At 62.0% G+C, this 16,513-nt stretch overlaps 1 protein-coding gene across 1 annotated transcript in view; it reads right to left on the bottom strand.

The window, feature by feature from the left end:
• PTP4A3 (protein tyrosine phosphatase 4A3) overlaps nucleotides 1-8,411 on the bottom strand; it is a 32,296-nt gene extending 23,885 nt beyond the window's left edge. The window contains exon 1 of the mRNA XM_065903030.1: nucleotides 8,335-8,411. The gene's annotated coding sequence lies outside the window, so the exon portion shown is untranslated. The remainder of the gene's footprint in view (nucleotides 1-8,334) is intronic.
• Between the last annotated feature and the right edge of the window lie 8,102 nt (nucleotides 8,412-16,513).

Genomic DNA, 16,513 nt, shown 5'->3' with positions numbered 1-16,513 from the left:
CGAGAGGACCGCCGCGGGCAGTAAGCAGGCAGCACCTGGGCCCAGGTAACTGAGGCCACCTGGAGTGACAGGAATCTGGGGAGCATCTACCCAGATCCAGTCCCCCGCTGGGATCCCAGGGCCCCCACACCACCCCCACTTCCTACGTGTTGAACGCTGAATCAGTCCGTCCTCCTCGGCCGAATCATGCAGAAGGAAACACGGCCTGCTTACGGCTGGAAGGAAGGCCCCCGCCGTTTCCTTCCTCCTCTTCTCCAGCCTCACCTGTGTGCTGCATGGAGGCGACTCTCTGCAGTCCACGGATTATAGCCCACCAGCCTCCTCTGTCCATGGGATTCTCCAGGCAAGAATACTGGAGTGGTTGCATTCCCTTCTCCAGGGGATCTTCCCGAACCAGGGATTGACCCACGTCTCCTGTGTCTCCTGCACTGCAGGTGAATTCTTTACCGGCTGAGCCCTCAGGGTAGCCCATCTCAGCTGCCCTCCTGCTATTACTGAACCGCGCCCCCGGGCCCTGCTACTGGCTCTCTGCACCCACGGTGCCCTCTGCCAGGAGCAGTCTGGCCTCGTGCCATCCTGCACCCCCACCAGGCCTCTGCCTTCAGGTGCCACCTCCCCAGGACTCCCTCCTGGCCCTCCTGCGCCTCTGCAAGTCCCGCCTCCTTGGAAGCCCGCTCACCTGCTCACAAGCTCTCGCTGAGCTCCCATGGGTGCCCTGGCTGTGCTGTGGACCCAAGGGCACTCTCGGGGAGCAAAGCTCAGCTCCTCACACAGCAGCCAGGGGGTGACGTGGGGGCCAGGCACCCCCAGATCACAGCCCTAGCAACGGCAAGACAAGAGGAGAGGCCTCAGCTGCTGAGGAGCCCCTGCCCCAGCTAGACCCCCAACACACTGGGAAGCCCCCATCTCTGACCCAGCTTCCACCCAGGCCCCTCACCAAAGGACAGGGGCGTGGAGCCCTGTTTCACAGGCCATCACAGCACACGGCACCGAGGAAGACATGGTCTGGGGCCCGGGGCCAGCCTCCCAGGCTCCAGGCTCTCGGCTCAGTGTTCCCCAGCACCCCTCAAGGCTTCTCCTATTTCAAAATCATCTCAACAAGCACCGGAGAACCCAGCCTCGGCCTCTGCCACCTCCCCCACTCCTGGACGTGAGTGCCGCCTACGTTTCTTAAAAAGAGCATCCCTCCTCCCCCTCCCGTGTTCTCATTACAAGGCAGCGGGGCGAGGCCAGCACTGCTCAGGCCTGTGTCAGCCGCACTCCACCTCTGGGAGGTACCCATATCCCCAGGGCAGCTGCAAGGCTGGGTCACAGACTAGAAGGCCTGGCATGAAGTAGGTGCTCGGAAAGAAGGGTCAGGGACCCTCCTGGGCCAGGCCCGCGGCTGCCTGTCCTCAGCCCATGGATGCCCCTGGACCATCCGTCCTGGCCCAGGGCTGGCTGGTGGACACGCCTCCCGGCAGTGGGTCCTGCATCCCAGATCTGTCCGAAGTCCCAGTTCTCACGCTCACTTCCTCGGGGTGGAGAGTGGGGGCAGGGCACGACACGCTCACCCAGGCCCTGAAACCCCAGCCCCCTCTCTGGGAGCCTGTGCCCACAAGGACCCGGGGCCAGAGCCTTTCACTGGGAGGGGGGGTGAGGGGGAGGAACAGGGGAGCACCAGGCGGGAGATGAGGAAGAGGGGCGGGAGGAGAGCAGGAGACCCGGCGGGGGTGCTCCCTGGCCTCCCCAGGGCTGGCCAGACAGGGCTGTCTGACTCTGAGTCCACCAGGGTCCTTCTGAAAACAGGAGCGATGCAGCCAAGAACACAGGACGCGAGGGGTCAGCGTCTGTCCTAGAGCCGGGCAGGCCCGGCTGGCAGTGTCCGTGGGAACAGGGCCGGGGCCCGGCCAGCCACACTCGGGCCAGTCAGTGGGCATCGGGGCCACGGCAAAGGCCGGGGCGGCCGGACATGTCCCAAGCAGTGGGAGCCCAGGCCCCGATTCTGCCCCACCCGTGTCCAGACCTGCAGGCTGATCTGGGGCGGGGGGCTGTCTCATGGGGGCCCTGGGGAAGGCTGGAGGGGCGGTGAGGGGAGAGAGAAAGGGTCAGCGAGGCACAATCACCCCTACCCTCACCATCCACGCCCCCAGACCCCGGGAGGCGCTCTCCCCGTCTCCTACCTCCCCTTGGCCCTAGTCCCCTTCTGGCCACTCCTGCCTGCAGCCCTCTCCCCGCCCCCCTTAGCCACCTCCTCCCTGACCCTCACCTGGCACTGAGTGTCTCCCTCTGGGTTAGGGGCTCCTCCTCCAGCTCCCTGGACCCCCACCTCCCCTGACCACACACCCACCCAGGGCAGAAGCCGCAGTGGCCCCGTGCGTGTCTGGAGACCGTGACTTCGTGGGCTGTGGCCACACTGGACCTCAGGTGGGGGACAGGGGTGGCTGACAATGTGGACAGACAGCTGGACACAGTGGCTCAGTCTGCAACCAGCCCACACACCCCGCAGGCTCTGCCCAGCTCCATCCTCTGCGCTCCCTGCCCCCCACACTCCACCCGGGGACCCCCAGCCACTGGCTGTCCTCACAGGCCTGGGGGCCCCTCGGGACGGCCCTTCCAGTGACTTCCTGCCAGGGAAGCCGGGGGGAGGGGTAAACAAGGCCTCCAGATGGCTTCCTGCGGGCTGCCCGCGAGCGTGGGAACAGGCCAGCCCCGGGGCCATGGAGGAGGGGAGGGCTGTGCCCTCATCAGAGCACCTTCTGCCCCCCGCCTCCCAATATCCCTTTTGACACCTCCCGACATGTGCACCTCCACCTACAGAGCGGGAGACTGAGGTCCCACCGGCGGACCAGAAGCAGGGCCTCCGGCCCACTACAGCCCTTCCTTATCAGGCCTGCCCGCCCACAGAGGCAGGGCCCCACCGCCCCATCTCAGAGGCAGGGGACACCGAGGCCAGAGAGGAGAGGGTCTCCCAGGGCGCGATGAGTCAGTGGCTGGGCGGAGGGGGGTCAGCCCCCACCTCAGCACGCATCTGTAAACCGGGGACGACAGTCCGGCTCCAGACCCCTCGACAAGGACGTCACAGCCCCGGCCCCGGGGGCACGGGTGACAGCACATCTGGCCCCCCAGACCAGGGTCCTTGGTCCTGGGAGACAGTGCAGCAACAGCCACTGCCACCCAGCTGACCGAGAGGATGGATGGAGGCCGTGCCTGGACCAGTACCTTCGGCCCAGGGCAGCCTCACAACGGCCACTGAGGAGGTGCCCTAAACTCAGGCCCTGAGCCCCGGGGAGCCATCCGCACCCGGCTCCCCTCCAGCCACGGTGATGGCCACATCTTTCAAGCCCAGGTGGGACACCACCTCCTCTCCGAAGGCCTCCCTGATTTCCCGTCCCCCCACAACCTTGAAGCCCGAGACACACACTCCAGGAAGGTGACAGCTATCCCCTGAAGGTCCTCCTGTCCACCCGTGGCCCCTCCCAGGGTCAGGACCACCTCTCTGTGCCCTGTCCCATCCCCCACGGGGCCAGTGCAGGCCTGGGAGCCCCTCGAGGGGCACATGAAGGCAGGAGTGAGTAGGGGTCCTGTAGCCTGCACCCCCTACCCCACTACACAGCAGCCAAGCTGGTGGTGATGGCAAGAGGGACGCACCTGGGGAGAAGAGGCTATCACGGGGGTGCTAATTCATGAAAGGGTTCGTCCAAGCCCAGGACACAGGCCCCCGGGTGCCACCAGGAGAGAGGTCCGCAGTCGGTGGCGAGGGAGATTTCAAGTGAATATCTGCACGTTATTCAGCAGCCTGTTCCTGTGTAATCCAGCACAGGCCCAGCAGCCCGGCCCAAAGCAGTTATGAACCTCCTGGGCTGTCTGACTTTTCATGAGGGGCCCCATCATAAGGAGCACCACTGAGTCTGTGCTGAACACTAACTTGGAGCACAGTTAAGGTGATGCTTCAGCCCCGACGTGAGCTCCTGGGGCGGGCAGTACCGTCAAGGTAGGACCCCAAGCCCTCTCTGCCCACACCCTGCACAGGGTCAGGCCTAAAGCACAACTTGACAGGCGAACGGAGGCCCCCCGAATGGCCCCTCCCCAGGCTGCAGCCTTGGAGTCTTAAAGGGCTAGTCTGCCGGGCGGTCACATGGGGCAGACGCACACTTGCAAGCAGGTCGTTTGGCTCAGGTGGCTCCGGCTAAACTGCCAAGGCCAACAGCTTTGTCCTGACCCCCATGCAGTCTGCGGTGGGGTCCAGGGTCTACTCCAAGCTTCCCATTCTCTAGACAAGAAAACTGAGGCCCAGAAAGGGCAGGGGCTAGCCCAGGGTCACCCAGAAGCCTGGCAGAGCTGGGGCCATGGCTCTGGGCTCCCTAGGGCCGTGTGGAGGGGACAGCGAGGTCTTGGTGGGAAGTCCCAGGCACCCTCGGGCACCCCCTGAGCTCCTCGTGGCAATTCCCAGCAGATGCGCCAGTGGGCAGCCAGCCAGAGAGAAGTGAAGGCCAGGAGAAGGCCCAGCAGCTGACCCCGTGGGGAGATGAAAGCGGAGGAAATGTTTGGCTTGGCAGGGCACGGTCTAGGCAAGGGAGGAGGGCCGCCCTGGCTTCAGCAGACAATACCCGGGGATGCCAGCAGGCGCAGCAGAAAGGCGCACCGCTGGGGGCGGGCACAGGGCAGGCAGCAGGTAAAGCCACCGCAGGTGGCCGTGGGCGGTGACAGGCGGGCAGCGGTCGCTGGGGGAGCACCGGGTGGTGTGGCGGGGAATCCTTCTGGCCCTCCCGCGCCTCTTCCAGGAAGCCTGAGTCACAGGAGGGGCCCCGGGGCCAGGAGAGCGGCCGGGAGCACCAGTCCCACGGGAAGGGGACAGGGCAGGGCCGCCCGCCTCCTCCAGCTGGGCCAGCCCCGGCTTCGGGGTCTTTGCGGCAAGTGAGGCCATGGGAACAGGCTCAGGCCACTCCCAGGAAGAGCTGGAGGGATGGAGGAGCTGGTGACAGCAGGTCAGAGTCCCCCTTCCGCAGGAGGAGAACTGAGACCCCAGAGGAGAAAAGTTGGCTCAGAGCCAGACAGTTAATGCCCTGTTATCAACCAAGGGGGCTCCGGTCAGGCAGGTCTGGGTGCCGGGAAGACCCACAGCCGCATGCATCAACGTCCTGGCCAAGCACATCAGCTCCCTGCCTTGCACCAGAGACCATCCCACCACCCTGCTCTAGAACACTCCACGGCTCCCACCGCCCCTTCCCTGAATCTGAGTCAGGAAACGGAACCAGGGCACAATACAGCCCCAACCTTCCACTACCCGCGTCAGCCATGCTGCTTCCTGCCTGGGGGACATGGGGGTGCACACACAGAACACCAAGCATCTGGGGGCGCCGCCCCTGTCGACAACCTCAGATCTGATCCCGGGCCCTCATCTGCGGGTACAGGATGGAAACCCAGGGCGATGGCACCCACCCCTGGATTCATCCAGGACTCAGCCAAGCTCCAGCCAGGCACACAGTAAGTGCACAATAAAGGCAGTGTCCGGGAAGACCCAGGAAAAAGAGTGGGTTCGTGACTCAGAGGCCCAAGAAGTGGGGACAGCTGGAGGAGCCACATGGGGCTCAGGTCTAACTGCTGGACGAGTTTCTCCTAACGTGCCTCCCAAACGCTGCAATGGCCGAGGACAGCAGAACCCCCATCCAGTCATCCTGGAGGATCACCACCTTCTAGAGATGAGCGCTCTGGTCTCTGCAAGGCTCAAGCCGCCTCCCTGCACGCTGAGGCCTCGGGCACTCGCGGCTCGGTGCTCACGTCCAGTGTACACACCACCTGCCTTATGAGGGCCGGCAGGGGACTCGCACTCCTAACAGAGGCCAGGGAGGGGACAGACCCCACGCCAGGCCGGACCAGGGCAGCCAGGCAGCAGAGGGGTCACTGTGACGAGTCCTGGGCCTGGCTGTGACTTCCACCCACCCCTGGCCTGGACAGCCCTTCCAGATTCCCGACAGGAACCGTTTCTAGCCACCTGGGGAGACTCGCGGCACCAGGTCAGAGTGGCGTTGTACAGAGGCGGTCACCTGCTTGAGCTACGACTGCCTGGAGCCCCTGTTACCTCGGGAAGTGAGGAGCCTCAATGAACGTTGGCCTCTCACTGCAGGGCGGGTGGAAAACAACTCCCATTGCTGGGGGACAGACCAGAATGGACAGAAGGGGCCTGGCACTCAGCAGGCACCGACACACCCAGTAACCACCTTCTCCGAGGCTCGGCTTCCTTACCTGGAAGGGAGCCACCTCCCCTGCCCCCCGGAGTCCCAGCGACAGGAGACGCTCTGGCCCTGGGGACGTGGACAGAGTCTTGTTCCACAGAAATGGACCTGTCCTCATTCCCTCCAGCCTTCAGAGGGTCCCCGGGCCTGGCGTCCTGGCCAGGAAAACAGCAGGGTGGAGAGGCAAAGCCCTGCGCCCTCCAGCCAACCCAGCAACCCACCCAACCACCCGCCCAAACACCCAACCCTGAAGGTCGGGTGTGTGACAGCAGGGCCACACATGTCCCCTGGTCCTCAGTGCCCAGAGCGCGGCCCCTGGACGTGGGCGTCATGGGCATACACAGCCCCATCGGCCACTTGGTATCACTCTCCCAACTGAGAGAAGCGAATGGTGAGGCGGGGGACCTGGGGCGGGCTTGGAGGTCCACCATGCCCCAGACAGGACAGCCCGCCAGCCCCTCCTAAGGCTGCCCTCTGCCCCTCACCAGCCCCCAGCCCGGCACCACTTCTTCCTGGCACAGTCGCCACCTGCAGGTGTGGGCACTGCCATCTGACCGCCAGCTCCATGGTGCCAGGGCCAGGACTGCCCTGATAACAGCTTATCAGGGCCCAGCACACAGTAGGCACTTTTATCAGGGCCCGGCACACAGTAGGCGCTCAAAGTTGGTGCCTCTGTGAGACGGGAACGCCACCTTGTGGCTTCACCGAGGACCACCACCCAGACCGGCCTGAAGCGGGACGCACCATTACCCACCCCTCAGTCCAGCACCGCGCCTGGCACAGACTGCGTGGCAAGCTCTACGGGGCTGTTGGCAGAGGCCAGTTACCCGAGGGGAAGTGGGGGGCATTCTCTCTTCTTGAATACTTGCAGTGAGGGAGGCCTGGGTGGCTGTGGAGAGACCCCCAAGCCCACCTCCGGCCCCCTTTACTCCACACAGCAGTCTGTCGGTTAGGGCCACCAGCACCCACTTCACCAGGGGGAAAACCAAGACTCTGGTGAGGGGCTGGACATGACTCTACCTCTCCAGTCCTTAGCTTCATCTGAGAAGTGGGGTTAATAACCTCATGGGTGGATCTGAGGAGTCACTGAGGCAAGGTGCCCACATAGAGCTGCAGAGGGGGGTCCCCGTCCGGGCAAGGCCACAGGTACCCCTGTGTCCACTGACACCCTCTCTGGCCCACAGCACCACACGGCTCCAGCCTGGGACCAAGGACCCACTGGAGTCTACACACCACTGATGCTAAGCTCCCAGGCACTCACCACCACCTGCTGGGCTGACCACAGAGCCCGCCAGCCAGGAGGGGAGGCACAGTACCTCCCCACCAGCCAGGGCCAGAGTGCCCAGCACACTGACCTCTGGCCTGGACCCTACTCACCCTCAGACCTGTGATCAGGGTCCAGCCTGTGGGGTCACCACGCTCCACCCAGGTAAGGCCAGGCCCAGGGCGACAGCCGCACTGCGGTCACGGAGCTGACATGCCACCCACCCCAACTCCACCGGCCACCAGCTAGCTGCCCTGGAGAACACAGGAGCGTGTCCCCCAGCAGTCTGGCCAAGGCTGGGACCTGCTCTAAGCTGGGGTACTGCTTGGACAGATGAACCGCCGCTGGGCTACCAGCGCCCGCCCAGTGTGAGTCGGGGCTCGCATGGTTCTCCGGGACCTGGAGCTCAACCTGGGTGCCATCAGCTGGGCCGACAAGCCCTGTGGGGTTTGTGGCGGGCAGGGGCGTTAGAGACCAAGTGCCCCCAAACTGTGCGGAGGAGCGAACTGAGCAAGGGGGTGGGGGGCGGCACGCGATCCCCGGGGCTGCTTGGGACACAGGGACTCCGGATGAGGGCCTCCCGCCCCCAGGATCGGGAGCAGAGATCAAGCCTCCCAACCCGGGCGTCCACCGCCGGCCACGCGGGGGAAGCGGCAGGCGGCGTCCCGAGCCTGCCCCCCACCCCACCCCGGGCTGAGAGCTGCACGTGGCAGGCGCCGGGCCCGCACGCGCCGCCGGGGCCGCCGGGCGCGGGGTCCCGGCCCCCCAAGAGGCGGCCCGCCCCCCGGCCCGCGCGCCCGCACCGCGCTCCCTCACCGCGCGCGCCCCCGCCCGGGCGGGCACGAGGAGACTGACCTGGCGGTCCGGGTGCCGGCTCCACGGCGGAGGGCTCGGGGCGCGCGTGCGCGTGCACGAGGACCCGGCGCGCGCAGGCGCGGCCCCGCTCCGGGAGCGCGAGGCCCGGCCCTCCGGGTCACATGGGCGGCGCGGCCCAATGGGAACGCTCCCCACCCAGGGGCACCCGCGGGCGCGCGCACGCGGGCCCCGGGGCCCCGCCCGGGCGAGAAGGGGCGTGGCCGTGGGCTCTGAGCCTTGTCGCGTCTCCCTCGCAAGCCGGCTGAGGCTGGACGACGGGGCGGTTGCGGGGCGGAGGGCGACTCGACCCCGAGGTGAAGCCGAGGCGGAGAGATGGAGTCCGGCGTCCCAGGCTTTCAGGAAATTTCTGGAGTCATGGACTTTCCCCTGTGTCAGTTGGGACTGAGCCCCACGCTCACAGGACGGTTGCCGTGAAGACGGGGCACGGAAAAGCAGTCACCCCGCCCCAGGCTTGGGGTCAGACAGAGGCTTGGGGTCAGACCGGGGCTCGAGGCCTCCAGGCTGCCCCTAATGCATGCAGTGGGCTGGGACCCCCAGGAGATCTTAAGGTGCCCCCTGGGGAACTGGTGAGGAGGTCCCCTTCTGGACCAGTCCTTCCTAGAGAGCTCAGGCTCCACCAGTGGTGACTTACGGAGACCCAGCACAGAGTGGGGAAGGAAAGGTGGGCATGGAACCGGGCTGAGGATCTCCTGGGGACCTCACTCTCCCCACCGTGTCCCCCACACCAGTCCATGGACCCGCAGCCCAGCCAAATGCCCAGCCTCTCCTCGCAGACCCTGATCCTGCCTCCACTCCCTGAGAGGATGCCCTCCTACCATCCACCCACCCACAACACCTGGACCCCTGGGCCCCGGGATCCCGAAAGGCAAGAATGAGCACCCGTCTTTCTCTGCAGAATCCTGCAGGGCGCTCCCCTGCCACCTGACCCGGCACAGCCTCCCTTCTCCAGCCTCCCTCCCCGCCCGCCTCACTGCCACAGCCTGACTGCCACAGCCTGACATCTGCCTGCAGTTCTTCCCACAGGGCAGGGTCCACCCACCGCAGGGCCCTTGCACTTGCTATCCTTTCTGCCGGGGGAGTCTTGGCCCAGACCATCCCTGGGGTGCTGTCTTTCACATGTGGTCCCTCTCAGCCCTTGCCTCCTCTGAGAACTCAGTCTCCGCTGACCACCCCTCACTCAGCCCCACAGTGCCCCAAGCTCTACCAGAAAGTCCCCCAGGCAGTTATACACAGCATCCACTGTGGTCTGGGTGCAGACCCACGTCAGGCATGCCAAAAGTACACTCAGTCACTGATGCGGGTAGTCAGATGGTCCCCAGAAGCCCCTGATTCCTCCCTAAGAGGTATCAGGGCTCAGAGCGCAGAGCCTTGCAGATGGTTAAAATCTCACTTCACCAGCTCGTTTAATCCCTGCACAGCCTTGTGAGGAAAGGACCATTATCCTTTCCATTTTGTAGGTGAGACACAGAGAGGTTAAGAAACTTCCAAAGACCCCACAGCAAGTTGGGAATAGAGCTGGTCCAGGCCTGCCATAAGAACCGCAGAGTTGGGGCTCCCGGTCCTTGGTGCCTTCAGGCAGGGAACAGCGGGAAGACTGTGTTGTTGGGAGAGGCAACATCTGGCTGTATTCCAGCTGTGAAGTCCTGGGAGCCCTCCATTGCAGTGAGAGCGGGGCACCCACTAAGGCAGCCCATTTCCCATAGCGCTGTGGGACTTCAGGGTCCATTTCAACTCTTGATTTTCCTTTTAATGTTTATCTTGACCTCACCAGAGTACTTGCACCCTGCAGGTTTCACACACTTCCTCCCCACCTGTCCCAAGTCTCGGGGAGGTCTGTCCCCAGCGCCCTTTGTGCAGAGCCGTGGGTGTGGCATTCCTCGTGGGCTCACGGGCTGGGGTCTCTCTCGCCTCCATGTCCCCAGCATCACTGTGGGACCCTGGAAAGGAGGATCCCGGAGCTCGACTCCCGATGCTTGCTGAGCACCGGCCTCTTGCAAGGCACTTACACTGCCTGTCTGGCCAAGCCCGAACCTTGCCCGCAGCAGAGGGACCACCACCCTCATTCTGCAGGTGAGGAAGTTGAAGCTCAGTAAGGCAGAGCCATGGGAATTCCCTGGAGGCCCAGCGGTCAGGGGGCTTCCCTGGTAGCTCAGTCAGTAAAGAATCTGCCTGCCGTGCAGGAGACCCGGGTTTGATCCCTGGGTGGGGAAGATCCCCTGGAGGAAGAAATGGCAACCCACTCCAATATCCTTGCCTGGAAAATCTCACAGACAGAAGAGCCTGGTGGGCTACAGTCCATGGGGTCACAAGAGTCGGACACGAAAAAGCGACTAAACCACCACCACCCAGTGGTCAGGACTTGGCCCTTTCACTGTCAGGGCCAGGGTTCAATCCTGGCTTCGTGATGTGGCACAAAAAAAAAAAGGCAGAATCGAGATTCAAGCTCAGGTCTGGGGAAAGCAGACACTACTGTGAGTGGAATGGATGAGGCTTGAAGGGAGACAGCTGAATGGTGATTTCGTAGTAGGGATGGTTCGCTCAGAACTGATCTCCTTTACATGGGAACGGGGCCACAGAGGTGACAGGTAAGTGAGGGAGAGGCAGAGTTGAAATCTCAGCCTGAACTCCTAATGCCCAAATCCTCCCTGGGATTGAGGGTCCCACCCTACCTACCCCCAGTCACTGGACCTGCCCCCCCACCAGCATGGCTGCCAGCTGGGGCGGAGGACCTGCAGGGAAACTGGGTTAGGACAGAAGAGGGGCCACTGGGGCTGCAGGATTAGCAGATTAGCTCCAAGGAGGACAAAGACGAGGTCAGTGCTAAGTGGATTTCCAGAAAGCGGCCTCCAGCCCAACAGGCCTGGCCCCAGAGGAGGCAGGGCCCTGAGGAGGGGCTGGGAGCCAGCCATGGGCAGTGGGCAGCCCCCCCCCACCCCGCCACCAGTGGACAGACCACACGTCTTAACCTCTTCCTGCCTCCATCCCCTCATCTGTGATGGGGTCAGAGGGACAGCTCCATCTCTGCAGATGAGGCTGGATACTGACTTGTTTGCTCCTGGCACTGAGCACTCAGTACATGTTCTTAGGACGCTTCTTCCAGAATCGTCCTCAGGCCCCAGCATCAAACATGAGCAAAGAAAAAAAAGAGCTTCTTTGGGGTTTTTGTTTGTTTATTTGGCTGTGTCACACAGCTTGTGGGATCTTAGTTCCTTGACCAGGGATCGAACCCTGGTCCTATCTGCATGGTCCTGCATGGTCCTTGATCTGCATGTCCCCAGCAGTGGAAGTGCAGAGTCCCAACCACTGGACAGCCAGGGAAGTCCCAAAGAGCTTCTGGTTGAACATTAGGCCAGGCAGATGCAAACGCTGGGTGCAAGGTACTGGACGAGAAGAGTAACTTCGGGGACTGGCCACAGGTGGCCGCATCACACCCACTTCAGCTCTCAGAGCCGCAGCGCATCCCGAGTCTAGCGGGACTCCCCTCCCCTTGACGGTGCCCCACCCCCAGTGTGCACTGGGCCCCAAAGGTGTGCACACCCAGGACAGCCCTCACCTGCGGTCCTCCCCAGCCTCCTTCCTGCAGACAGACCATCCCGGGGGTATCCAAAACACCCGTGAGGCCCCGGAGGCGCCGAGAGATCTCCACGAGGCCCCTGTGTGACAGCTCTCCCACCCTTACCTGGGATCACCCAAGTTACCCTCCTGCACCCAGGTCCCCACCGTGGGCTCTGCTGTTGCAAATATGAAGAGGAAGCCAGACTTGGAGAACAGGGTCTTGAGGGTTCATGTCCCTCGTCCCCAAATTTCCAATAACACAGTCAAGTTGCTTAAATGATAAGACATTTTTGGGGGGAGAAAAAATTAATGTTTTATTTCTGTTTACAATGGTATAATTTACTACTTGGTATAAATTAATTTGGTATAAATTATTTATACTTGGCATAAGTTATTGGTATAACTTAAGAGAAAAGAGAAAGCATCCCTTATATCCAGAAAATAAAACATTAAAGAACTGTTGTTTTAGTCACTCACTCTTTGTGATCCCATGACCTGTAGCCCACCAGGCTCCAAACAATGAGACATTTAAATGGGCTTTCCTTGTGGCTTAGCTGGTAAAGAATCCATCTGCAGTGCGTTCAGTCCCTGGGTTGGGAAGATTCCCTGGAGAAGGGAAAGGCTACCCACTCTGGTATTCTGGCCTGGAGAATTCCATGGACTGTATAGTCCATGGGGTCACAAAGAGTTGGACGTGACTGAGTGACCTTCACTTTCACTTTCACTATACTGAGAAAGAATTTTGCTCAGATATGCAAAATCACTGCAGATGGTGATTGCAGCCATGAAATTAAAAGACACTTACTCCTTGGAAGGAAAGTTATGACCAACCTCGATAGCATATTAAAAAGCAGAGACATTACTTTGCCAACAAAGGTCCATCTAATCAAGGCTATGGTTTTTCCAGTGGTCATGTATGGATGTGAGGGTTGGACTGTGAGGAAAGCTAAGCGCCGAAAAATTGATGCTTTTGAATTGTGGTGTTGGAGAAGATTCTTGAGAGTCCCTTGGACTGCAAGGAGATCCAACCAGTCCATCCTAAAGGAGATCAGTCCTGCGTGTTCATTGGAAGGACTGATGCTAAAGCTGAAACTCCAATACTTTGGCCACCTGATGCGAAGAGCTAACTCACTGGAAAAGACCCTGATGCTGGGAGAGACTGAAGGCAGGAGGAGAAGGGAATGACAGAGGATGAGATGGCTGGATGGCATCACCGACGCGATGGACATGAGTTTGAGCAAGCTCCGGGAGTTGGTGATCGACAGGGAGGCCTGGTGTGCTGCGGTTCATGGGGTCGCAAAGAGTCAAACACGACTGAGTGACTGAACTGAACTCACTGATGCTGAGAAACAGTCACTTCAAGCTTAGCCACTTGAAACAGCAAAGACCACTTGCCCTCTCTGGGCGTCCATGGGCCAGGAGTTCCGACGCTTAGCTGGGCCATTCTGGGCAAGGCTCTCTGGGGAGGTGCACTGTGGCCACCTTCATCTGCAGGCCCCCCTGGGGTACTTGGCGACCTCCAGGTCAGTCCCTAGTGTCCCCAGGGCACCTGGTTAAGCCCACCTCCTGGCCTTTGCACAAGCTGTGCCCTCCATCAGAGAAGCTGCATCAGAGAGCCAGCGGCCAGAGGACCCAGTCCACTAGGGGTGTCGGCAGTGAGGAGGCCCGGACACTCATCTTGCCTGTGTTCCCAGTACCTTTGGGTGCGGTGACGGCTTGGTGTGGACTCCTCCAGCGCCGGCCCAGAATAGGCATCAGGCGCACCTCGGGGGCGCCCCCTTGTGGTGCCTATGGGCACGGCCAGCTGCCCTGGAGTGAGGCCTGGTGCTTGAGCTCAGCCCAGGGTATTTAGTGCTCTAGTGTCCCCGGCACCCCAGAGCATTTTTAAAAACAGAGACATTACTTTGCCAACAAAGGTCCATCTATTCAAAGCTGTGGTTTTTCCAGTAGTCATGTGTGAATGTGACAGCTGAACCATAAAGAAAGCCGAGCGCCGAAGAATTGATGTTTTTGAACTGCAGTGTTGGAGAAGACTTGAGAGTCCCCTGGACCACAAGGAGATCCAACCAGTCCATCCTAAAGGAGATCAGTCCTGGATATTCATTGGAAGAACTGATGCTGAAGCTGAAACTCCAATACTAATGCAAAGAACTGAAAAGTCCTTGGAAAAGATCCTGATTCTGGGAAAGATTGAAGGCGGGAGGAGAAGGGGACGACAGAGGATGAGCTGGTTGGATGGCATCGCCGACTCAATGAACATGAGCTTGAGTAAGCTCCGGGAGTTGGTGATGGACAGGGAGGCCTGGCGTGCTGCGGTCCATGGGGTCACAAGAGTCGGACATGACTGAGCGACTGAACTGACTGACTGACTGTCCCTGAGGGTAGTGCTTATGAACTGGGAGGCCTACAGTTTCATTTCATGCTGGGCTCTGGAAATTATGTCTCTGGTCTTGCCCAGCCCCTCCACTCCGCCCTGGAGACCTGGGACTCCAGAGAGATGGTAGCAATGAAATGTGCCGGCAGGAACCCCACCACTCAGTTCAAAATGAGGCACAGAGGGGCCAGACCATACACCCAGGGGCTGGCACTGAGCCTCTGCACCCCCGGGGAGGGGCTGGGATGGGAAGAGCAGGACGCCACCTTGGCCGAGGCCCACTGGCAGCCCTGCGAAGCTTCTGCACAACCCTGGGGGCGGTCTCTCGTCTCAGTTCTTCGGGGCCCCCGATGTATCTGAGTCTATCCCCTCCATCGCTGTGGGCCCACAGAGGACGGGTCTCTCTCTGTCTCCTCTCTACCCCAGGGGCCGGAAGGGAAAGTGAAAGAGTTAGTCGCTCAGTGTCTGAGCATCAGAACCCCTGCCACACACAGCACCAGCAGTCCACCCGAGAGGGCCCGTCCTTCCGCCGTGACACGGTGGGATGGGCCTGGCTCAATATATTGCCCCCCTCAGCAACTGAGGCCCAGAGTGGCTAGAGCTGGGAGCCCTCTCGGGTGCAGTCCACAGTCAGGGGGCCTCAGGGGGCCCCGAAAGGTTCACTTCACCGCACGGGAGTCAGCACACAAGAGACGGGACACAGTGCCTGTGGAAGGCAGGATGGCAGCCTCTGCTGAGACAAGGTCAGGAGGCTTCCTGGAGGAGGAAACGCCCCCCCCACAGAGGCCTGAAGGGAGAGGGCAGGTTGGTCCAGGTCAGGGTGGGGGCTTCAGAGGCCTGGGGGGGAGAAGGGCAGCCCAGACCACCAGCAAGCCAGCAGTGGCAGCTGGGCGGCCTGCAGCAAGTCAGTGAGCTCACCCCCAATGTGGGACACCCCCAGGATAGGTCCCCCTGTTCCCCACCCTCAGCACAGGGCTCAAAGGCAGGAGCTCCTGACAGTCTGGGGCAAGCGGCTCACGGAGTGGGATGGTTCAGAGAGAGTCCAAGGGCCCAGGAGACCCAGAGGATGGCGGGGCAGCTGGCCGGCCATCCAGGAAATCAGAGATGGGTAAGAGCGGGGTGGGGGCCCCGGGGCCGTGGGAACTGTCCAGTCAGGTCTCCACAAGCCTGGCCTGTCCTGACCTGCAGAGTGAGCCCCCCGGGGGAGCCTGTGGGAACAGAGGGCAGCGTAGGAACAGGTGGCCTCGCGTCAGAGTCATGGGGTCCCTGACAGTAACACTTCCCATGAGACAGCAGGTCCGAGCCAAGCATACCTGATGAGTGTGAGGGTCCCGAACCCTTCCACACACAGGACAAAGACTGCATGAATCCAGGTGCTGTAGGGGGCCACCCTCAGGGCTCCCCGAGCCTGAAGACGCCCACTGTCCACATTCGGGTGTGTGTCTGTCTTCTCCCTGGCCCCCGCCCCCATCCTCGGTGTGAGGGATTCAGGAGTGTGAGCCCAACCCACGGCTGGGAGAGCTTCGGTGCCTTGTGGGCCGTGGCCACCAGGGGGCAGAAGGACTCTCCGACTGTCCACAGCCAGAGCTCCCTGGGGCGGCTCTCTGAGAGCCCCGGGGGAGGGGGTGGGGGGAGACCCCACTACTCATCACAGACACCATCATCTTGGACTGCTGACGGCTGCGCAGGAGGCTCTCTGGGGTGGCTGGCACCCCAGGAAGCTGCCAGTGCTGAAAGTGTGGCCTAGCAATGTGGTGAGCTCCCCATCACAGGAGCGCCCCAAATGGATACCCCGTGCTGAACCTCTCTGAGGCTCCCAGCTAGAGGGTGCAGACCGCAGAACCCTCACTGATCCTGGAGCTGCCCACCGCTCAATAGGCTGCACCACACCGTCACTTACCAGGAGAGCCCACGTGGCCGTCGGCTGGGCTCCCTGGGCGGCAGGAGGGGCCAGGCCCGGGCCCCACCCTCCAAGGGCAGAGCCACTCGGGGTCTAGGTGACTGGAGGAGGCTGCCAAGGGCCATTCCCCACCCCCACCCCCGCCCCCGGGTAGGCAGGGCAGATGCAAAGGCACAAACGTGCAGAAGCGCAGGGCAGGTTGGGGACATGAGGCAGCTGGCACATCGGGACTGGGGCACACTGTCAGATGCGCCCGGATGGCCTCAGACGCCAGGTGACATGCCCGGGCTTCGCTCTGCAGCGCAGGACGTCCCTCCTGGGCTCAGCAG

The sequence above is a fragment of the Muntiacus reevesi genome, chromosome 12, assembly GCF_963930625.1.
Source record: "Muntiacus reevesi chromosome 12, mMunRee1.1, whole genome shotgun sequence".
Classification (NCBI taxonomy): Eukaryota; Metazoa; Chordata; class Mammalia; order Artiodactyla; family Cervidae; genus Muntiacus; species Muntiacus reevesi.
This window is presented reverse-complemented; position numbering and strand designations above follow the sequence as displayed.